Source organism: Pinus tabuliformis, chromosome X, assembly GCF_031772625.1.
Source record: "Pinus tabuliformis cultivar Carrire ecotype Pingquan chromosome X, CPIR1, whole genome shotgun sequence".
Lineage (NCBI taxonomy): Eukaryota > Viridiplantae > Streptophyta > Pinopsida > Pinales > Pinaceae > Pinus > Pinus tabuliformis.
The window spans coordinates 1,197,497,233-1,197,521,840 of NC_142308.1; positions in this window are offsets into that span (position 1 = coordinate 1,197,497,233).

The window sequence follows — 24,608 nt, forward strand, 5'->3', positions numbered from 1 at the left end:
AAGACTCACCATAGCTTGGCTAAGTTGGTTGACTACATAGCATATGTCAAGTCGTGTGTTCACAAGATACATTAGTGAACTCATAAGCTGCCTGTAAATGGTAGCATCAACTTCCTCATTTGAAAAAGCATAGTCCTTCCTACACTTTGTAGCTAGAGGTGTGTCCATGGGCTTACAATTATCCGTGTGAAATCTCTAAAGTATCTCAATAGCATATTTTCCTTTAGGCACAAAAAAATCACCATCACCCTGCCATACATCCATCCCAAGGAAGTAACACATGAGGACCATTTCTTTCATCTCAAATTCCCTTGCAAGGTCCTCTTTGCAAGAGAGGATCAACTCATCCTCATCTATCAATATTAAATCAACATATAAAAAAAATTAAGAAACTTATCATTTATGAGAGTATGATAGAGGTTCACATCTAGTTCACTTTTGTTGAAACCCAATTCTATGAGATAACTATCAATATGAGTGTACCATGCTCATGATGCCTATTTGAGACCATACAATTCTCTCTTCAGTTTTCACACATGTGACCCTCGATTGTATATCTCAAATCATTTTGGCTACTCTATGTAAATTTCCTCCTCAACAACATCATTAAGAAAGGAAAACTTCACATCCTTCTCGTGGATTTTCCATGCCATATGCATAGCCAATGCTACAATGGATCTGATTGAGGAATATCTTGCAACTGGTGGAATCGTTTCCTCATACTACACTCCCTCTTTCTTAGAGAATACTTTGGCCACAAATCTATCCTTCCATTTATCGATGCTCCTATTCACTGCATGCTTTACTTTCTAGATCCATATTGAACCAACCACTAATTTCCCTTCTTACCTTGGCACCACCTCCCATACACTATTCCTCATGATGGATTTGTATTCTTCCACCATGGCATCAACCCAAACAAATTTATCAATTGCTTCCTCAAATGAGAAGCCTTTGTCTCAATGAGTTATGTCATGAGATCCATGTACCTAGTTTAGCTATTAAGTGACCTCCGTTGCCTACACTATGATGTGGGGGCTTCAAAATTTTCTTGTGCATCCTACAAGAATATATCATCTTCTCTGGTTCTCTTTCCCTCTTCTCTGAAAGATTTTGGTTGAATGGGTAACTCCCAAACATATTTTCAAGGATACAAGGAAAACTATTACCTTGGTCTACAAGGAGTGGGTATTGGTGGAAAATCTTTAACGCTTCCCTCCAATGTATCCACAATTGACATTAATGGCAACGATGGGACCATCATAGATTCCGGCACTACTTACACTCAACTTCCCCAAGAAGTCTTTGACTAGATTGAAGCTGAATTTGCTTCGCACGTTGCATATCCTAGTGTTAAAGGTGAAGTTGAAGGTTATGGACCATGTTACAATGTATCTAGTGCGGCCAATGCCAATCTTAAATTCCTTGAGTTTGCATTCCATTTTGGTGGTAGCTTAGACATGGTACTCCCTCATGGAAATGTTTTCATGCAGGTGGAGTCAGACATTTACTGCTCCAAATTTGAGGGATATAATGATACTTTTCCTAACACCCCTAATGGAGCTGTTGTTATTCTAGGAAGCTATCAGCAGAGGAATTTGTATATATTGTATGACAGGGAGATGAATCATTTGGGCTTCACTCAACAGGCGTGCTAGAAATTCTTCTGATCCATTAATGGCATGTTGTTACACTGTTATGATCCTATTCATATATAGTTTAAGTATTTTCTCTTGCTCTTTATATATTCAAGGTGTTTCTTCTTCATTCATATATATCCATTCTAAGTATTTCCTCTTGATCCATCCATATATATAGTGTCTAGGTATTTCCTCTTGATGCACACTTTTTTCATGGTTTATCTATATGTATATAGTGTCTAGGTATTTCCTCTTGATCCATTCTTCTTTCATGGTTTATCCAACATTTTGAATAAGAATCTCAATAAACTTCTCAAATTTCAGTGGTTTTACATATAGTGAAGTGATTTATGAAGATCTAGTCTTCTCATTTATTTTATAGTATAATTTGCAAAATTCTAGTGGTCTCCAAGTTTGATTTCATCTTCTTGATCATCCTCTCACTGCAACTCTTTGTTGCACTATTGTTGTGTAATGGAATGTCTATGACCCTTCATGCCAAAGGGTCTTTGAGAGGAGGGATGAGAGTGAAGGAGCCTCTCTACTATAACACCATCACCTACGAGTATTACATGGAATTTTTAGTGGCCACTCCTCTGCAGGATTTACTAGTGGTCATGGATAGTGGCAGTAGTGTGGTGTGGGTAGCTTGCACCCCGACTTATACATGTACTCTGGATCCATCACCATTTTTCTTCCCAGCAAGTCATTGTCTGCTCTTCCTGTACATTGTGCAGATCCAAAGTGAATAGATGCATGTGAAGAAGGGGGCAGCTTGAGGACTTGCCCAGACAAGTGCTCTGGAAAGTGTTTAGACTATTATCTCTGCTATGGTTTAGCAACCATGAACGGGTATCTACTCACTGACACCTTGACTTTTCCGTGAAGAAGTGGACAAATAACTACATTGGCATTAGGATTCTCATTCAATTCGATGGGGGTTGGTGGTATTGCAGGATTTGGCAGAGGAAATCTGTCTTTTCCTTCCCAGCTTAGTGCTAGCATTGGCGATAAAGTCGCGTATTGCCTGAACAATCAAAAAAATGGCAGCATGGTAGTGTTGGGTAACATAGCAGTTCCCACCAATATGACTTTGAAATACACTCCATTTCTGACTAACACCCAAACATCTTTTCAAGGAAAAAATATTACTTTGGTCTACAAGGAGTGAGTATTGGTGGAAAAGCTTTAACCCTTCCCTCCAATGTATCCACAATTGATAGTAATGGCAATGGTGGAACCATCATAGATTCATGCACTACTTACACTCTCTTTCCTGAAGTAGTCTTGGAGTTGATTGCAACTAAATTTGACTCTCATATTGCATATCCTAAAGACAAAGGCTATGAAATGTGTTACAATGTGTCTGGTGTGGCCAATGCCAGTATTAAATTCCCTGAGTTTGGATTCCATTTGAGTGGTGGCTCAGATGTGGTAATGCCTCAGGGAAATGTTTTACATTAACTGCGCCTCAAGATTTGGGTTAAACATTGATGCTTTTCCTACCACCCCTAATGGACCTACTGTTATTATGGGAAGCTATCACCAAAGGAATTTGTATATATTGTATGACAGGGAGATGAATCGTTTGGGCTTCACTCAGCTGGCGTGCTAGAAATTCTTCTAATCCATTAATGGTCTGATCCTACCGCTGTTTATGTATTTTCTCTTGATCTTTATATAGTCTAGGTGTTTCCTCTTCATTCATTTATATCTATTCTATGTATTTTCTCTCAATCCATCGATATATAGTGTTGTATTTCCTCTTGATCCATGTTTCTTTCATGGTTTATCTATATATACTGTCTACTTATTTCCTTTTGTTCCATGTTTCTCATTTATGGTTTATTCAACATTTTGAATGTGAATCTCAATAAAATTCTCAATCCATGCTTTTTTCATGGTTTATTGAACATTTTGAATAAGAATCTCAATACACTTCTCAAATTTCAGTAGTTTCACATATAGTGAAGTGATTTATGAAAATCCAGTTTTCTGGTTTATTTTTATAATATAATTTGCAAAATTTAGTAGAAAGCACATATTTTATTTTACCAAAAAAATATAGAAACTTTATAAATAAAGGAAAAAGATATTTTTATAGCAAAAAAGAAGAATTTCCACAAAGAAATAAAAAATGTGTATAAATTATAAATTATGAGTATGTTTTAAGTACTATATCAAACATGATTATGATTTTCAACAGTACTATGGTAGACATTTATGAAAATGTTCTCTAATTTAAACTTTAATAAATATTAATTAATTCTTTTGGATGTTGTGCAAGACTCTAAGTGGTTCCTCCTTAGAAAGACCAACTATTAGAATCACATCTATGGGAATTAGTGTGTGTGCCTTGAATATATTCTAGAAATATAGGGTCCTAATTTCCTTGAAGAATGTGTCCTTTGTCCCATCTACTCTCTCAATGACCCAAATGGTGTTTATGGTCTTCCTCTTTTTTCAAATTGGTGGAAACAAATTGTAGTTTCATCCACTACTTACAACCATAAAGCTTGAATTTTCAATATCCATATATTTCTTTGTAAAGGTGAATGTTCCTCTTGGCTTTCTCTAAGTATTGTAATGCATTCTTTTGTTGATATGATATATGGCCCTACCCTTCCTCATTGAGCCAATGTTCAAGCTTAGACTCTAGTTCTAAAAAGGCATTGCCTTTCTCTCTTCTTCCTTTATTTGTTCAAAGAGATGAAAACATCCTTTTGAAATTTGCAAGGAATTTGAGGGGGTGAAATTCATGTGCGAATGCATCATTATGTCTTTAGCTCCCCTTGGTCACTTCCCAAATCAAGAGGGGCCCTTCTATTGTTGAGTTTAGTTTGAATGCATTGAGGGGCTATCCAATGAAGGGGCTAGTTCTAGCACTATGGGACTATGGTTTGAATCCCTTATGGATAAAACCCACTATCAAGAAAGGTTTAGAGATAAGAAATATTTCAATTCTTCCCCCCTACCTCCCGTATATGTATATTTCTCAACCCATTATTATATATATTTTCCATTTGTATTGTAAATACAAAGGTTCAGTCATATATATATATATATATATATATATATATATATATATATATATATATATATATATATATCGATGAACTTATTGAAGAAACCCATGGTTACTATGAAGTTTCATACTCTTATACTTTGAGAATTTTCTCTTATGTGTCTTAAAATTAAGGAAAATAAAAGTAAATTATCATATACAAATATGTTTTATAATAAAATTTGTTCTATATAATTGAAACTAAAGTATTTAAATATTATGATTAATGATAAATAATTATTTAAAATAAATTAAATTTCATAGTTAGAGTATAAATAAAAATATATATAAATATATTTTTGGTAGGATCCATATAAATAGACTCAACCTTTAATAAAATCACAAAAGAAGATATTTGCTAGGTTAAGTGAGATTTTATTTTTAATATATTTTAGGTATAAGAAATTATCCTCATGTACTTTTTTTTTTCCACAGAAAAAATACTAGAAATTTTATTCATAACGAGCAAACGTAAATGGTAGATGTCTAGAGATTATTCAAATTTTACATTTACGAAGGTGTAGTTTCAATAAGAAAACATTCACTTGCAAATTTCAAATTCCAAAGTTATTTTTCAAACAATTCTATACTTGGATCTATGACTAACTATAAATAATTATTTAAATAAATTAAATTACATAATTAGAGCATGAATGTAACAAAAAATATATATATTTCAATAGGATCTACATAAATAAATGGAGTGAACCCTTCATAAAATGATTAAAAAGAAAAAGGAAAGAAAAGTTAGTAGATTAATTCATATTTTATTCTTAATACATTTTATGTATAAAAAATTACAATCATTAGTGCGCGCCAGTATTGCAACAAGAATGCTGCAACTCTTGGGCTGCAAACTTTACTTTTATCAACCCAGTAGTTCGTAACAAACTTGGAAGCGTCGGTGCTATATGCACAAGTACTAGTTCTCACTACAGGTTGTCACTTGGTCAACCGGCGCGAGATCACTAGGAGTTCAAGCCAACTTCTATAGATTTCATAAGAAGCTCTATGTATGATGAATGAAAAGAAAGATTACTTTACAGATGCTATTTTAACTGCAAAAAGGAGAAAGACTAGAATGTAAGCAAAACCTAGTAAACCCTAATTAACAAGCTAATTCTACTTTTGCCAAAAATACTATGAAAACCATGAAAGAAATGCCATTACCTACTCAAGGAAGTAAACAACATCTAACCATGCTATTTATAGAAGTAAATAAGCAAAAAACATATTTTTGGATTTTTATGTGAATTTAACATGCGTCTAATTTATTGTGTGTGAGTGTGGCAGTGAACAAGTGGCGTTGGAGGGCGGTTTTGGAGCTTGGGAGTAGATAAGATGGTGTGGATGGGTCCTAGGAGGTCTTAGGTGGCCTTCTAGAGGATTTTCCCACACTCAGCCTTCAAAAGAAAGCCTACAGGAAAAACTATAGGAGGACACAGGAAAACTACAGGAGGAAAACAGGGAAACTACAGGAGGCCTACAGGAGGAGGCCGAGAGAAATTTTCGTTGTTTTGAGGGTGTGAGAGTGGGTGGAAAAGGTGGATGAAGGTTGGAATGAGGTGTTAGGGTGCCTAAGGTCTACCATGAATCACTAGGAGAGAGAAAGATGATTGGGTTTGCTCAAGGAGAGAGGAAGAAGTTCTATGAAAAATGAAGGAAACTAGGGTAGAATTGAGGTGAGGTTTGGGAGACCTATAGGGCATGGATCAGATGGAGGGTGTGATTTCTGGTAAGCTGGCCTACTGCTGGAAGAGATCTGCTGCATAGAAACTGACAATCAACCAAGAAAATCAAGCAACCAATGAAATGAGTGCATCCTAGGAAAAACAGAGTTTTGCATTAAAATGGCCTAAACTATGATGTATAGAAGGAAATGCTGGTAAGTGCTGCAAGGAAGGAAAGCATGCAAAAGGACTATTGTAAATCAGGAAGTGAACATGATAAAGAAGATCTAAAGCAAAGCAAAACTGGACTATCAACCTACTAGAGAGCTGCAAACACTAGAAGTCCTAGGAATGAGGAAAATCTGTGTTTTTGGGGCAGCAAGAGAGTCTTTGCCTCAAATCATGGTCCTAGAGGGAGAAATAGAGGCCAAGGCACTATTTCTATCCTTTTGAATCTTCTCTGATCACTGCTTAACCTACTACATAAAGCATAAATGGAAGCAAGCTATTAAATCATCAAAAGCAACCTATTCTTAACCATAAAGGAAATACATCTAATAGCATATTAATCTACAAATTGAAGTAAAGCATACAAATACAAGTAATGAGGAGCTTGGCTACTTGGATTGGGCCCTAACCCAAGAGATTCAGCCCTCTGAGGTGACTCAATGCTAGCTCAAAAAGGATTACATCTTCATTATCAAAAAATAGCAAGATTACATGAAATTGTCACAAAATAATAAGCTCGAAATTTGAGTAGAGTTTACACAAGCAAAAAAATACCGACCCTAGTGAGGCCATAGGCCTCTCTACTTATGCATCTGAATCTACCAACAACTTCCTTAAAATAAGGGAGGCTTGGCTCCCAAAACTCGAGATAACTATCAATCATCTTCTACTTGCCCAACTGCCTTCTAGTGCATGATTCGGTTGCTTGTACTCCGAGTTGAATGAAGGGGAATTTGAAGTGAGGAGAAATAAATGAGGGGGATTACCTCCTACAAGTCCTATCCTCTATCCACTTTGAGTTATTACTGCAATTTGACCACTGGATCCTTGACTTTGACCTCGAAATCCATCAATAATCTGCATTAAATACATGTTAGACCACATGGCATAATAACTAACTCAACTCACACTATAAGCATAAACATAATCAGAAAATCATACACTAAGCTAAGAGAATGGTTGATTTTACTAGGTTAAGAGGTAAAATGAGCCCATATAACTACCCATTTATGATGCTCATCAGCACCCGCTTACTGAAGGTGTTGCTCATCCTCTGAGCAACCTAGTCAATCTCTTCGTCTTTTATGGCCCTGGTGGCCTCCCTAGCATCCCAGGCTTCAGATGTGGTCTGCTCATGTTCTCCATAAAATCCTTCCTTTCTATCTATTTCCTTCCACTTCTCTTCCTCTTATTCTTCTCTTATGCCTTCCAGCATGCCTAATATGAGTGGAGGACTCAGTTTGAGGCCAATCCAATTGACCTTCAGCCTTTGCATGGAGCGTTTGTACATTGACACTCTTTTTAATTCCTCCTTCAGCCTCATGGTGGAATGGTATCCCCTGATCTGCAAACTATGGGGTAGGGTGTTCCATCTTCTCATGCATGCATGCACATAGTCCTCCCCAAGTAGCCTAAACATATCTTCAAAGTGTGCAATGGCTTGTTCTTTATTGGCTAGATATTTAGGGGCAATCTAAGGGTCATTGGCAAGTAGGTTGTCTGTGCTAATGAGTGCCATAGGATCTAATGGCTCAACTCTTATCATTAATGGTTTATTCTGCTCTTTTATTAACAATCTTTTCATTTCTGCTGCCCTCAATTCTTCATGGTTCATCCATGAGGCCATGGCCATTAATTGTAGATCCCCTAGCTTGGCATTGGGGTCCCACAAATTCATGTTTGTAAGGACCATGTTGTGTAGGTAGAAATATACCATCTTTGCTTTATCCTCTAAGGTGCTTTGGTCACCCAAATCCATGAATTTTCTGTAGTCTTGGAAAAGCGTTGTGCCTCTTTGTGCCAAAGTTTTTATTTGGAATTGAAGCCATTGATCCTTCAGATAGAGGCCATAAGATTTGGCTGGTGTTCTACATTGTAATGCTTCCATGGATAAGCTGGCCATGTATGCCAAATGAGTCTCTTTCTCCTGTAGCTGCCTCCTAAGTAATTCGTTTTCATTCTCAAGGTGGCTTCTTGTAATGGCTTCTCTGTTTGTAAGAGCACTCAATTTCCTGCCCATTTCCCTGAGTTTGTTTTCCATGTGGCCAATATCCTCAACTCCTTTGGACTTGGCTATCTACATCCACCTATGTGTTCTCACTCTCTCTTTTTCCAATTCGAAAAACAGTGGAATTGCAAATTTTTGTGGGCTTATCTTGCCTCCCTCAAGTAGTCTCTAATATGAGTCAAGACTAGGCTAGGGGTCAGGTTCTTGTAGCTCTTGTGCTTCCTCCTTCACCTCTAGCTGTCCTCCTATCTTTTCCTCAAGTTTTTGTGTCTCCTGTAGTTTGGACAGTGTCTCTTGTAGGACTGTTTCAGCCTTTTGTAGGTTTGCTTTGTGGTCCTGTAGTATTTCCTTTCCCTTCCATGTAGAAGATCTTGGAGTCCCCTTTCATAGGTTATGTGTGTCTTGGAAGGAGATTCCTTCACCTTGGCAGATGGTGAATCTTCAATGGTAATTGGAGTTTTTGGGGACGGCTGAGGTTTGCCTATTTTAATTCTTGTACTCTTCCTTGCCCTGAAATACATGGAGGTTTTTATTTTCCTCTTTTGCTTCTTCTTGACTAGTGTACTGAGGGTAGTGAGGGCAGCTGCTGCTTCTCTTTCCCAAGTTTCAGGGGACTCTTCTCTTTGCTTTTCCCCCTTTGCCTCCTTTTCTCCCTCTTCTGTCTCTTTTTCTTCCTCCTGCCCTGTCCCTTCAACTCTCTCCTCATCTATTTCTTTTCTTTCCTCCTCCCTCTCTTTCTTTGCTATGTAACCACTGGCTTCATCATCTCCTCCTTTTTGTTCTCCCTCTTTACTGACAACAGGACTGACATCATAGGTTAATGCCTTGATGTCATCCTCAATTGTCATATTTCTGAAAACTTCCCATGCTATAGGGAGTGTAAGGGTATGGAGGGCTTCTTCTACTAGGATCTTGATTAGGCCATGGTGAGCTAGTTGTTGTGAATTTCATGCTTATACCTTGGTGTTGGAGTCAATAAGGGACTGAAGGGGAAAGTAAGCGATACTGAGCTTTTGATGTGCCGGGGTATTCATGCCATATCTCAAATCTTAGAGGATTTTTGAAATGATATCCATAAACAATGTTGTGCCTCCCCTCACAAGAAATGTATTTGATCACTTGGTAGCTAACCTCATTCCAAGGATATGGTATACTAGCCCTTCTAATTCCATTTTTGTCTTCAATATGGGTTTCATTATCTTGGAAAATTTTCTTCTTGACAGCCTGGCCAATTGGTTTCTCATCTTTACTCCAAGGCAGCCCAAGAGGAAGGGTAGTGAACCTACTGATGAATTCAGGGGTTATTTCAATGGAGATACCTCTAATGGTTATAGTAGCATGAATTCTTGTGTGAGGGACCAGAGAGAGAGCAAATTCATGGGCAATTTCATCATCAAACCCTCTAAACTTCTCAAAGAAATTCATCCAGTTTTCCCTTGTAAATATTTCCACCACTTGAGGATGTGCATGGAGGCTAATGGAGTTAGTGGGCTCTCTTCTCATAAATCCCCCTGTCATACTACCTGTACTTCTTTTGACACCAAATATGGAGGTGGAGACAAAGAATATTGAGTGGAATAGAAAATAGAGGGCACTGTGTTTTAAAAAAAAAAACAGGATTTTTTTTTTTTTTTTTTTACTTCTACCCTCTTAAAGACTCATTTCATCTTCAATTTGAGACCAATTCTTTCACATTTTAATATTCAACAGAGGGCATTCATGAACCCTACCTCTTCAGACTGAAATTCATGCCAAAAATCACGTTTCCTCCCTTCAAAATGACTCACTACCCCTCCTGTAGAAGCCCGCTATCCTTCTTGTAGATTTCCTGTAGAAAATGCCGAGAGTAAGAATATGGAGGAAATCGATGGATGATGGTGAATACAAGGATGTGGGGGCATACGAAGACTGCTGTGTGGCTGAGTTATGGGGAGAAACTAAGGAAATGGTGGTGAGAATGCGCGGGGAGGAGTGCTCATTACTTTTTATGGCTATTTTTGGTTATGAGTGCTAAATTGGCAAGGTGTACGTTGTCCCGATTAGGACCATTGGTCCCCACTTGCTTGGTCATCATGAACCCTCCTCGTAATCATCCCCTCATGACTACTCCAGAGTTAACTCTTCCTCCCACTACCTATCATTGGCATCTTATACTTGAGTTGACTATGCACATGTGTGGGTGACATCTCCATTAAGTGGAGTCAACTAAATGAAGGTGGCCAAGTTAACTGGCCACCTTTCAATCTCAACCATCTCATTGCCTTCGTATGATTCCTAATTACACAAATGAAGATAGAGGAGTGACTTAGCTACTTACCTGTGATCCGAGTGTATTTTTTGTGAGGTGTTATGGCTTTCTCTACTGCATGCCTTCATTTTCCTTCATGCATGTCATCTAGCTAATGTGTTGTTGTGTACTTTTGCAACTTCTTTTTTTGCTGGAGCTGAGTTGCATGTGCCTTTTCAACCTACAGATGTGCACTCTCTTTCTGCTGGTACTAGAATTCTGCGGGATTAGCTACTACAGGAATTCCTACAAGAGCTCCTGAAGCTGCTTCTCCCCTTGAAACTTCAGCTATTTCCCTGTGCTTAGAGCTCAAGAATGATGCTAGAGGTGGAGATGAATGATGGAGGGATAGTAGGTAAGCTGCAAGTAAGGTTGATGGTGCCTTTTCCTCCTTTTATTTTTGTTTTTTTCAAAACTGAAAAAATTGTTTTTTTGTGTTTTTTTCTTGGACAGGGGAAAAAAATAATAATGATGCTTGAAGTGTGATGCAGGGTTGGAAATGATGGCAAGGAGGTTTCAAGATGGTAAGAGGGATGATAGGTTCCTCATGAAGCTTTCCTTGTCCCTCAAATTGTCTCCTGTAGACACTTTTGGCTCTCTGTAATTCCTACAGGAGCCTCCTGTAGAAAACACAGTTTTGAAAGAAAAAGGTACAATGGGGGGAAAGAGATGCCAAAAATGATGGAGGAAGGTGTGCAGAAGATGAGATGGATGCTGGTATGAATGTCAAGGTTCCCTTGGCACCTTATTTTTCTCCCTGTAGTCCTCCTGCAAACTTGTAATGCAATCAAAATTCATTTTTTCTTTCTCTCTCTTTTTTTTTTTTGAAAACAACCAGGGCACCTTAGAGGGTTTTCACCCTAATTGCCTACCTTGAGCGCCTTCGAGGGAGGTTTTCACCCAAGGATCTTATTATTTCCTTCCTTTTTTTTGTTTTTTTTTTTACATCACCGGGCCGCCTCAGAAGAGGTTTTCAACCCAATGATGGTACTCAAGCGCCTCATGGAGATTTTCACTTGAGTCTTTATTTTCTCTTTTTTCTTCAGTGAGTGGGTGAAGTGGAAGCTAAGACATGCTCCACTACCATCACTATTTTATTCAAATATTCAATAAACTCTTGCTTGGAGAGAGGTTCCTTGTAGAATTTCAACCAATGTCCATTGACAAGCATGGGGATGGCTTCATCATCAATGGTTCTGATCAGAACCGAACCATTGTCATTGCATTTCTCCACAGTGTAGGGTCCCAACCATCTTGTCCTTAGCTTGCCTTTGAAATCCTTGTACCTTGAATCATAGAGTAGTTCCCAATCTCCCTCTTGGAATTGCTTCTCCCTGATATTTCTGTCATGCCATATCTTTCTCCGAAGTTGGACTTCCTCTGTATGGAGAAGGGCTTGCAATCTGCATTCATCCAATCCATTGAGCTGAAGTAATCTCTCCTTCTGTGCATGGCTGAGGTCTAGGTCTAGCTGAGCTGCCATCCTTAAGGTATTGAATTCAAACTCTATTGACAGTAAAGCTTTCTTCCCATAGACCAGTTCATAGGGTGTGAACCCGGTGGTGGTCTTCCATGTTGTGTTGTAGGCCCAAGTGGCCTCAACTAATATTTTCGCCCAGTCTTTTCTGCTGGTAATCACTACCTTGGTTAGGATCCCTTCCAATGCTCTATTGGTGACCTCCACTTGCCCATTGGCTTGTGGATGGTAAGGGGTGGAAGTCTTGTGCTTGATCTTATGATGTGTGAGCAGGTCTTCAATCAGGCTGGAAGTGAACTGACTGCCTTGGTCTATGACCAACTCTCTCGGATACCCGAACTTGTAGAATATGTTTTCTCTCAAAAACTCAGCTACTTTTTCCTCTATCACTACTTTGATTGCTTTTATCTTCGCCCACTTTGTTAAGTAGTCGGTGCACATAATGATGTACTGCTTCTGCTTTGAAGGGGGATTGATAGGCCCCACAAAGTCCATGCCCCACTTCTCAAATGGCTCAAAGGTCACTTGAGGTTGCATGGGAATTTCATCCTTTGGAGTGGGTTTCCCCATCCTCTGACACCGATCACACTGGCTCATGTATTTCCTCACATCCTGATGAAGAGTGGGCCAGTAGTAGCCTGTTTGCAATATCTTGAAGGTGGTTCTTTTTGCTGCAAAATGACCTCCACAAGGCCTGTCATGACAGGTCAGGAGGATGTCAAAGACTTCCTCCTCCCTGACACATCTTCTCAAGATCTGATCTGGGCCAAGTTTGAAGAGATTGCCCCCAATCCAGGTGAAAGGGGCACTTTTCCTTACTATCTTTCTCTTCTCTTTTGAGGATAGGTGTGGTGGGAACTGTGTTGAAACCAAGTAGTTTGCTATATCAGCAAACCATGGAGAGAGTACTGATATAGCAAATAGGTGTTAATATGGAATTTGGTCATCTACCATCCCTTCTTCACTTGCAGGCAAATTTACTCTAGACAAGAAGTTAGCAACAACATCCTCTTTACCAGGTTTGTTAATAATGGTCAGATCAAACTGCTGTAGTAAAAGCAACTATCTAATAAAGCGCACATTTACATATGGTTTGTTCATTAAATATCTAATTGCAGCATGATCAGTGTGGACAAAGGTTTGATAGCCTATGATATAATGTCTAAATCTGCTTAAGGAATGCACAACAGCTAGGAGTTCCTTCTCGGTCACTGTATAGTTTAACTCTACCTTTGACAAGTTTTTTCTTATAAAGTATATGGCATAAGGTAAATTTTCATCAATCTATCCTAAGGTTGCTCCTATTTCTTTGTTTGAGGCATCTGTGTGAATGTGAAAGGGTAGCGACCAGTTTGGGCCTCTGAGAATTGGGGTAGTCACTAACTTGCTCTTCAAGGTATCTAGGGCTTCTTGACAGTTTTCCAACCATATGAACTCAACATCTTTGCCTAGGAGGCCAAACAAAGGAGAGGCTAGCTTGCTGAAGTCTTTAATGAATCTCCTATAATATCCAGCTAAGCCTAGGAAACTTTTGACATCTCTCACCTTTTGAGGAGGTGGGACCCTTTGGATGATGGCAATTTTGTTGGGGTCCACCTGCAGTCCTTGTTGAGATATTGCATGACTTAGCATGGTCCCTTCAGTCATCAAAAATTCACATTTTTCTGGACTAAGGGACAGGTTCATCTCAATACACTTATCTAGAACTTTTCCTAGGTTAGATAAAGCTTCCTGAAAGTCAGATCCATAAGGAGTAAAATCATCCATGTATATTTCTACTGCATCATGAACCAGTTCAGAAAATATACTCAATACCGCTCTTTGGAAAGTGGCTGGAGCATTGCACAAACCAAAAGGAAGGACCCGGTATGAAAAGGTACCCCAAGGACAAGTGAAAGTGGTCTTATCTTGGTCTTCCGGGCTGATTTGAATCTGATTGTACCCACTAAACCCATCTAGGAAGGAGAAAAACTTTTTCCCTGCCAGACCGTCTAACACTTGATCTATGAAAGGTAAAGGAAAATGGTCCTTTTTAGTGGCTTTGTTCAATTCCTGATAGTCGACACAGATTCTCCACTTACCATTTTTCTTTGGCACTAGCACCAAAGGAGAGACCCATTCACTGTCAGAGATGGGATAGATGAACCATGCATCAAGCGATTTCTGTAGTTATTCCTTAACAATATCTTTAAGTGTTGGGTTCATCCTCCTTTGAGGCTGCCTGACTGGCTTGCAATATTCCTTAATGTATATATGATGAGTACATACTTAAGGGTGCACTCCCTTCATCTCCTTATAACTCTAAGCGAAGGCATCTAGATGTTTTCTCAGTATGCTGCATAGCTCCTTCTCCTAGGAAGTAGATAGGGATGGATTGATTTGCAATGTTCTTCCTGGGCCAAACTATATATGTTTAACATGGAGAGGAGTGGGGTTGGCCACACAGAGATGAGTTGAGGGGTTGTTTTTGGTTTCTCTTACTATGTCTTCTAATGGTGATGCACTGGGAGGTGGATTCTGAATCAAATTTTCAACCATATCATCCTCATCTTGCGGTTTTCCCCCCATGGCGATTTATAATGTACAAAGTGGTGCAGAATAAACTTCATCCTCATCCTCCTCCTCCAACCAGAGAGGTAGATCATGTTCTAGCAAGGGTTTGGCAGGAGGATATAGGGTTAATTACTTGGACATGTGCCCATTCTTTATGGTAATGTTCCCAGCTCGATAGCTAATGTAGGCATCAACTGTAGCCAACCAGGGTCTTCCCAGAATGAGAGGATACCCAGTGAGCTTTGAGTTTGGCTGGAGGACTAATAAATTAGTAGGATACTCCCAAGAATCATTGGAGACCATCACATCTTCCACAATCCCCTCAGCGGTCACTATGGAGCAGTCTGCTAGTTGCAGCACTGTCGTGGTCTTCCTCAAGAAGCCTTGGAGATTAAGTTTGAGAATTGTGTCCTTTGTCATCACATTAACGGTAGCTCCCAGATCAATCAAGGTATGTGGGACCATTGTGCCATTGATGTGGACATCAACTACTGGGCTTCCAGGGTCCAGATATTTTGGATAGCTTATCTGCCCCAACATTAGGTCGGACAGTTGTCCTATGACATTGATGGTTGTGGCATCTCTCTTGCACCTTCCCAGATGCCTAAAGCACTTCTCTTTGATCAACCTATTGTAGATAGGCACATCTTTTATGGCTTGGAGAAGTGGTATCTTCACACATAAATGTTTCAATTCTCCTAGGAGTTCAGTCTCTTCTGGGGTAGGATGGATTGTCATGGATACTCTCTCAGGAAAGGGTGGATTTGCTTTAGGTTCACTTTCCTCTTTATCTTCCTCAAACTCCTTGGGTGGAGGCTCGCTATCTGGGAGAACTTTCCCGGATCGCAAGTTAATTTCTTGAATCTCCACAGCATAAGTTGGGCATGATGGTTCCCCACTATACACTTGCTGAGCTTGTCTGTTGTTCGGGTTCAAATTTGGTTGGGCAGGCATTTGGGGTTGCCTTGGTGGAGTAGAAGGTAATGGTTGTGGTTGGGTAGGTGGTGGAGGTAGAAGAACGGGAAAAGAGTTGTATGGGAGCCTCCACCCCTGATGGGATGCATTCCACTGAGGTTGCGACTGAGCATAGGGTTGAAATGAATGAGTGGCTAGTTGGGCATGATATTGAGATGTGAAGGACCAAGGGGGAGGCATGGACCAAGAAGGATGAGCAGGGGGGCCCCAAGAAGGTATGGATGTGACTTGGCTGGGGTTGTAGTATGCCTGAGATGTCCCTTGCTTCCCCTGCTGGTATGGTCTAGGTCCAGGCAGCCTCCTTTGGTTTATGTAATAGATCTGTTCAGTGACTCCTTCGGCCCCTTGGTATACAGCTTTAAGTTCGGGCAAGGAAGGGCACTTATCTGTAGCATGATATTCTTCATAGACTGAATAAACCTCTATAGAGTTCAATGGGCATTCATTCTTAGGATGCCTCCTGGTGCATCTAGGGCAAAAAATGGCCAAAGCTCTCTTTGCTTCCTCTTGTTTTCTTTTGATATGTAAGGTGTCCATTTGCATGGAAAGCGTCTGTAGCATCTCACTCTTGAAGTCTTCCAGCATTCTTCCAATTTCACCTTTAATGGATGAATTGGAAGAAGAGGTACTGGTTATGGGTTGACCCCCCCTACCTTTCTTTCTGGATGCTCTAGAATGGTTTCTAAAAACAGTATTTATGTCCTCATAGGATAGTAAGTAGATGTCTCCCCCGGCCAGTAGATGGAGGGTGTCTAAAAGGTCTTCTCGAATTCCCCTGAGTAGGACCAACTTCAGAGATTCAGGGTCAAGTGTACACCCGACCCTTTTGTAATTGAGATGGAACCTCTCTTCATAGTCTTCCAGGGACTCATCACTTCCCATGGTAATTTGGAAGATATCTTATTTAGTATCTTTTGACCTACAATAGTCTCGATACTTGTTGTTAAAGGCCTACTGCATCTGAGCCCAAGTTGTGATGTTATTGCTAGGTAATCCCATGAACCAGCGTAGTGCTGCGTCCTTGAGAGTAGAAGGGAACAGTTTCAACTTTTGCTCATCTTCTGCATAGTCATAAGTTTGACAGATGACAAAAAACTCGAACAAGAAGGTGTCAGGATCTTCTGTAGTCAGACCATGGAAGTGAGGTAGGGCTGAAGGACTTATATTCTTCATTTTGGTGTCCCCATTGGTCTCCCGAATGGGGAAGGTACCCTCTATTCTCTCTCCATTTCCCCTAGCATTTCTGTTTTCAGCCATTGGCTCCAGAGGAATGTTTTCTTCTTCTTCTTCCCCTATAGGTTCTTCAAATATGTCTGGATGTTCACCTAAGGGTTCTTCTTGATTGCAGCCACCGAAGAAGAGAGAAGGTTGGCTGAGTGAAGCAGTGGGGGTGTTGGGCAAAATTTTTCCTGAGTTATCTCTACTCCTATGAGGCATGAAAGGAAATATTTTTGGTTGGTTTTTTTCTTTTTCCCCACACTAAAAGTACCTATAGAAACTGAAATTGTGATTGAACAAAAAAAATTGCAACTAGCTGAAATGAACTTGTTGAATGGAAATTTGCAGAATTGAAAAGGAAAGCAAGGAAATGCAGAACTGAAAGAAAAGAAATGACTAGTCTACTTTTGCTGAAATAAACTATTAGCAGAATGTTGCAATAGGAAATAGAAGAAAGCAGTAATCATAGAATACTCTAACGCTTCCCCGGCAATGGCGCCAAAAGTGGTGAGCACTAGTATTGCAGCAAGAATGCTGCAACTCCTGGGCTGCCAACTTTACTTTTATCAACCCGGTAGTTCGTAACAAACTTGGAAGCGTCGGTGCTATATGCACAAGTACTAGTTCTCACTGTAGGTTTTCACTTGGCCAGTAGGTGCAAGATCACTAGGAGCTCAAGCCAACTTCTATAGATCAGAATTTTCTCTATGTATGATGAAGGGAAATAAAGATTACTCTTCAGGTGCTATTCTAACTGCAGAAAGGAGAAAGACTGGAATGTAAAGCAAAACCTAGTAAACCCTAATTAACAAGTTAACTCTACTTTTGCCAAAAACACTATGAAATTCATGAAAGAAATTGCATTACCTACTCAAGGAAGTAAAAAACATCTAACCATGCTATTTCTGGAAGTAAATAAGCAAAAAACATATTTTTGGATTTTTATGTGTTTTTATGTGAATTTAACATGCATCTAATTTATTGTGTGTGAGTGTGGCAACGAACAGGTGGCATTGGAGGGTGGTTTTAGAGCTTGGGAGGAGATAGGATGGTGTTGATGGGTCCTAGTAGGTCTTAGGTGGCCTTTTGGAGGCTTTTCCCACACTCAGCCTTCAAAAGAAAGCCTACAAGAAAAACTACAGGAGGACACATGAAAACTACAGGAGGCAAACCGGGAAACTACAAGAGGCCTACAAGAGGAGGCCGAGAGCGATTTTCACTATTTTGAGGGTGTCAGAGTGCATGGAAAAGGTGGATGAAGGTTGGAATGAGGTGTTAGGGCACCTAAGGTCTACCATGAATCACCAGGAGAGAGAAATATGATTGGGTTTGCCCAAGGAGAGAGGAAGAATTTCTATGAAAAAAGAAGGAAGCTAGGGGAGAATTGAGGTAAGGTTTGGGAGACCTATAGGGCATGGATCAGATGGAGGGTGTGATTGTGATAAGATGGCCTAATTCTGGAAGAGATATACTACATAGAAACTGACAATCAACCAAGAAAATCAAGCAACCAATGAAATGAGTGCATCCTAGGAAAAACAAAGTTTTGCATTAAAATGGCGTAAACTATGATGTGTAGAAGGAAATGCTTGTAAATGCTGCAAGGAAGGAAAGCATGCAAAAGGACTATTGTAAATCAGGAAGTGAACATGATAAAGAAGATCTAAAGCAAAGAAAAATTGGACTATCAACCTACTAGAGAGCTGCAAACACTAGAAGTATTAGGAATGAAGAAAATCTGTGTTTTTGGGGAAGCAAGAGAGTCTTTGCCTCAAATCATGGTCCCAGAGGGAGGAAGAGAGGCCAAGGCACCATTGTTGGCCTTTTGAATCTTCTCTAATCACTGCTTAACCTGCTATAGAAAGCATAAATGGAAGCAAGCTACTAAATCATCAAAAGCAACCTATTCTTAACCATAAAGGAAATACATATAACAACAAATTAATCTGCAAACTGAAGTAAAGCATACAAATACAAGTATAGAGGAGCTTGGTTGCTGGATTGGGCCCTAACCCAAGAGCTTCAGCCCTTTGAGGTAACTCATTGCTAGCTCAAAAAGGATTCCATCTTCATTATCAAAAAATAGCAAGATTACATGAAACTATCACAAAATAATAAGCTCGAAATTTGAGCAGAGTTTACACAAGCAAAAAAATCCAGACCCTAATGAGACCCTAGGCCTCTCTACTTATACATCTAAAGCTACCAATAGCTTCCTTAAAATCAAGGAGGCTTGGCTCCCAAAACTCGAGATAACTATCAATCATCTTCCACTTGCTCAGCTGCCTTCTAGTGCATGACTTGGCTGCTTGTACTCCGAGCTGAATGAAGGGGAATTCTAGGTGAGGAGCAATAAATGAGGGGGATTCCCTCCTATAAGTCCTCTCCTCTATCCACTTCGAGTTATTGCTGCAATTTGACCACTGGATCCTTGAATTTGACCTTGAAATCCATCAATAATTTGCATTAAATACATGTTAGACCACATGGCATAATAACTAACTCAACTCACCCTATAAGCATAAATATAATCAGAAAATCATACAATAAGCTAAGAAAATGGTTGATTTGATTAGGTTAGGAGGTAAAATGAGCCCATATAATTATCCATTTATGAGGCTCATCAATCATGTACTTATTTTTTAGGGAAATAACTTAGAAAATTTTATTTATAAAATCAAAATTGAGAGAGTATTTAGATTTTACCTTTATACACTTGAAGCTTTAGTTAGAAAACTATCACCTACAATTCCAAAGTTTATTTTCAAACAATTTTATACTCTGATCTATGTAATTGAAGCAATATATATAGATATAGATGAAGATAGATTGATCGAAGGCTCTAAGTGAGAAAATGAGACTTAGAACTAAGGAGCATGAACATATTCAAAGGCTTGTCTAGTTTTTTGTGAATGATCTTCCAAACCCCAGTTTCCCTCCATTCTTAAATATCATTGTTGCTTCATAGTTCACGTCCCTCTAAACATGTGAGAATGAAATGTGAGAGAGGAATTCTTTCTATAAAAATTTGATAGAATTCCAACTACTCAATAAATTTAATCTAAAATAAAGAGACAAAATTCTACTCTATTGATTTGCAAAATGAAATTCACAATTTAGAAAAACATGCATAGACATGCAATAAGAAAGATAAAAAATACACAATGATTTCTAGGGGAACCCAGCTCATAAAACCCCCTCAAGCCTCTTTGCATTAATCAATTGAATTGAGAAAGTACTCCAATTGATAACTCTAGCTCTCACCTCAACATGTAAAATAATAACTATTCTCCTCCTCAATGAATAAGATCTTGCCAACACATAGCCAACTATTTTCTTACCATGGATCCTATTTCCTTGCAAATTTATTGAGGAAATTAGCCCTATACTTTGGGATTTTCCTCCAAATTGATTATACAATTCCCAAGGATTGATCACTTATTGCATGCAACACCTATACACTCAAGACTAGTCTACAACTAATGTTACACTCCCTTGTCATCTCCACTTCAGCTAAGAAACTCAAATTCTCTACATGCACTAGCTGTTTTAGGCTAATTGATTAGTTAACTAACAAATCACTAAGTTAGGATACTCTCCCACTGTACATCTAACATTCATCTTACTCTAACAATAATTAGAGGTGAGTTAACTAAAGACAACTAAAAATAACTTAACTCGATTACTAAAATTTAGCAAACACACGTGCATAACTCAAATGTAAGCCCTATAACTCAAATTTACCAAGTAAAATTAGTGACAATAGACATGTCACACTCCTTGAATGCCTCCAAGTTGTCTTGCTAATGTGGAAATTCAATTTACTCAATTTGACTAAGGATAAAGTCAATTTGGGCCTTTCTTTCTACATTTTTTCAACACTCCCTCTTAGAAAGAAATAGATTTTCCACCACCCTTATCTTGCACCTACAGAATTTAAATTTACATATTCACAATGCCTTTGTCAATATGTTAGCACATTTCTCCTGAGCTGTAATGTATTTTAGCAACATAATTCTCCTATGCACATAGTCCCACAAATGATGATACCATATATCAATGTGCTTGGACTTGTCATGAAATACCAGATCCTTAGAGAACTTAATGCAACTCTGATTATCACAATATATCAATTTTGGATCCATATCTTAACTAAATAGTCCCACAAGTATTTTCCTCATCCATATTGCTTCACATGTTGCTTGATTTGCAACCATGTATTCAACCTCTACTGAGCTGAGCTCTACACACCTATGATTCATGTTGTATGAGGAAATAGTTGCGGATCCAACACTGAAGATAGAACATGATGTAATTTTCCTATCGAATGGACTCTCTTACCAATCTACATCAACGAAGCCTTGTAGATTCACTCCCTTTACTTTGTTGTACCATAATCCATACAAGGTAGTGCCTCTAAGGTACCATAACACATGCTTTGCTCCCTTCCAATATAACTTGGTAAGACTCACCATAGCTTGGCTAAGTTGGTTGACTACATAGTATATGTGAGGTCGTGTGTTCAAAAGATACATCAGTTAACTTGTAAGCTGCCTGTAAATGGTAGCATCAACTTCCTCACTTGAACAAGTATAGTCCTTCCTGCACTTTGTAGCTAGAGGTGTGTCCATGGGCTTACAATCATCCATGTCAAATCTCTAAAGTATCTCGATAGCATACTTTCCTTGAGGCACAAACAAATCACCATCACCCTACCGTACATCCATCCCAATGAATTAATGCATGAGGACCATGTCTTTCATCTCAAATTCCCTTGCAAGGTCCTCTTTGCAAGAGAGCATCAGCTCATCCTCATCTATCAATATTAAATCATCAACATATAAAACAAAATTAAGCAACTTCCCATTTATCACAATGTGATAGAGGTTCACATCTACTTCACTTTTGGTGAAGCCTAATCCTATGAGAAAATTATCAATTTGAATGTACCATGCTCAAGACGCCTATTTGAGACCATACAATGCTCTCTTCAATTTTCGCACATGCAACTCTGGATCATATATCTCAAATCATTTTGGCTACTCTATGTAAATGTCCCCCTCAACAAAATTGTTAAGAAAGGCGATCTTCACATCCATCTCGTGTAGTTTCCACACCATCTACATAGCCAATGCTAGAATGGATCTGATTGAGGAATATCTTGCAACTGGTGGAATCATTTCCTCATACTTCACTCCCTCTTTCTGACAAAATACTTTGGCCACAAATCTATCCTTGCATTTAGCAATTCTCCTATTCCCTGGATGATTCACTTTCTAGATACATATTGAACCAACCACTAATTTCCCTTCTCACCTTGGCACCAGCTCCCATACACTATTATTCATGATGGATTTGTATTCTTCCACCATGGCATCTGTAGGAATCTATAGGGTAAGTTCCTGAGATAGAACACTAAAGAACACCGCTCACAAACAGATCACAGTTCAATACACTAGTATTCTTAACATGGTTAAAACCCTCAAAGAGGGAAACAGTCCACGGCCTGAGCCAACGTGTTGACTTCATGTAATTTATTAATAAAATAAAGAAAATTCACATAAGATTCCCTCATGAACGATCACCCTACAAATGCCCCTCTATGCTCTTTAAATAGAGATCATGGACCAATGAGGTGTTAAGCCATGGATCAAGTGTTGGTAATACCAAAGAGAGAATGAATCGTCATATCATTTCATGTCTAGAACATATCGTGACCGTTGGATTATAAGTTACAAAAGTACATAGTAAAGAAACACACTTTACCTAACTCTACACTAGACCAAGTTATACTTAACTATTTCCTATGTGTCAGAATATCCTAACATCCCCCTTAAGAACAACTTGGGATATGATTGAAGAATGTACAAATATGACACAATAGGAGAAGGAAGGAGGCATTAGAGCCTATGCCCCCTTAGTGACAACTTCCTGAACTCCAACCATAAATCGAATTTTAGTATACTTCACCTTTGTGAGAGCCTTTGTAAATATGTTTGCAAGTTGATCATCTGCTGAAAAATATTGCACTTCAAGGACATGGTCATGAATGAGCTTTTTGATGAAGGGCATGTGTATTTCAATGTGTTTTCTACACTAATGTTGGACTAGATCTTTTCATAGTTGAATTTAACTTTCATTATCACAGCAAAGTGTTGTCGAATGCTGTTGCTGAAAGCCAAACTTTGACAAGATATGACGAAGCCACAGGGCTTCCTTACTAGCTTCTATGGTGCCATGACACTCTTCTTCTGCTGAAGAAAGAGAAATGGCACTTTGTTTCTTGCAATCACATGTAATAGGTCCAGAACCAAGAGTGAATAGATAACCTGTAGTAGACTTCCGATCATCAGGGTCACCAACCCAATCAGAATGAGTGAAACCAACCAATAGAGGAGATACTTCTACACTATAATGAATCCCAGACTAAATTATACCTTGAAAATAACAAAGTATTCTTTTTGTCTTATTTCCAATTAATTTCATGTGGGTTTTGCATAAACCAAGCAATAAGGCCAACAACAAAAGAAAGGTCAGGATGGATATGGGTCAAATACAAAAGTTTTCCTACACGCTGATGGTATAAGGTAGCATCAACTTCAAGGGAAGTACAAGTGACTGAAATTTTGGCTCCAGAATAAAAGGGAGAAGGGGTTGGCTTACAATCTTCCATGTGGAAGTGTCGTAGAAGATCATAGGCATACTTGGACTGGGAAATGGAAATACCTTCCTTGGATTGCAATACTTCAAGACCATGAAAATAATGCAAGTGTCCTAAGTATGTCATTTCAAACTACTTTTTAAGGTTGGACTTCACATGGTTTGTAAGGTTGAGATCACTACCACTAAGAATAAGATCATCAACATAAAGAACAAGAATGATAAGAGACTTACCCACTTTCTTGGTGTAGACAGTATTGTCAGAATGGAACCTAGAAAATCCAGTATCTAAAAGAATGCTATCCATTTTGGCATACCATGCCCGAGGGGCTTGCTTGAGACCATAAAGGGATTTCTTATACCAACATACAAGGCTAGAGTCTGTTTGTATAAAGCTAAGAGGTTGTTCCACATATATTTCTTCATGCAAGTCCCCATGCAAGAAGGCAGATTTAATATCCATCTGATGGACTTCCCATTTACAAGAGGCAGCAAGGGAAAGAACAAGGTAGATAGAGTTCATTTTGGAAACATGGGAGAAGGTTTCAGTATAGTCAATTCCTTCAACTTGTGAAAATACATTAGCAACAAGACAAGCTTTATGTTTATCAACTTTTCCATCTCGTCCGAACTTGGTTTTGTAAACCCATTTCCATCTAACAAGTTTTCTTCCCTATGGAAGAGGAACAAGAACCCATGTATCATTTCCTAAGCTACATTCTAATCTGGATGGCCTGAAGCTTCTGTAAAGGTGTCAGGATCATAATTCACGAAGCTTGAGCCTGTAAAGAAGAGGCTCTATTGAACTGAGAACATTTATGTCGGTGA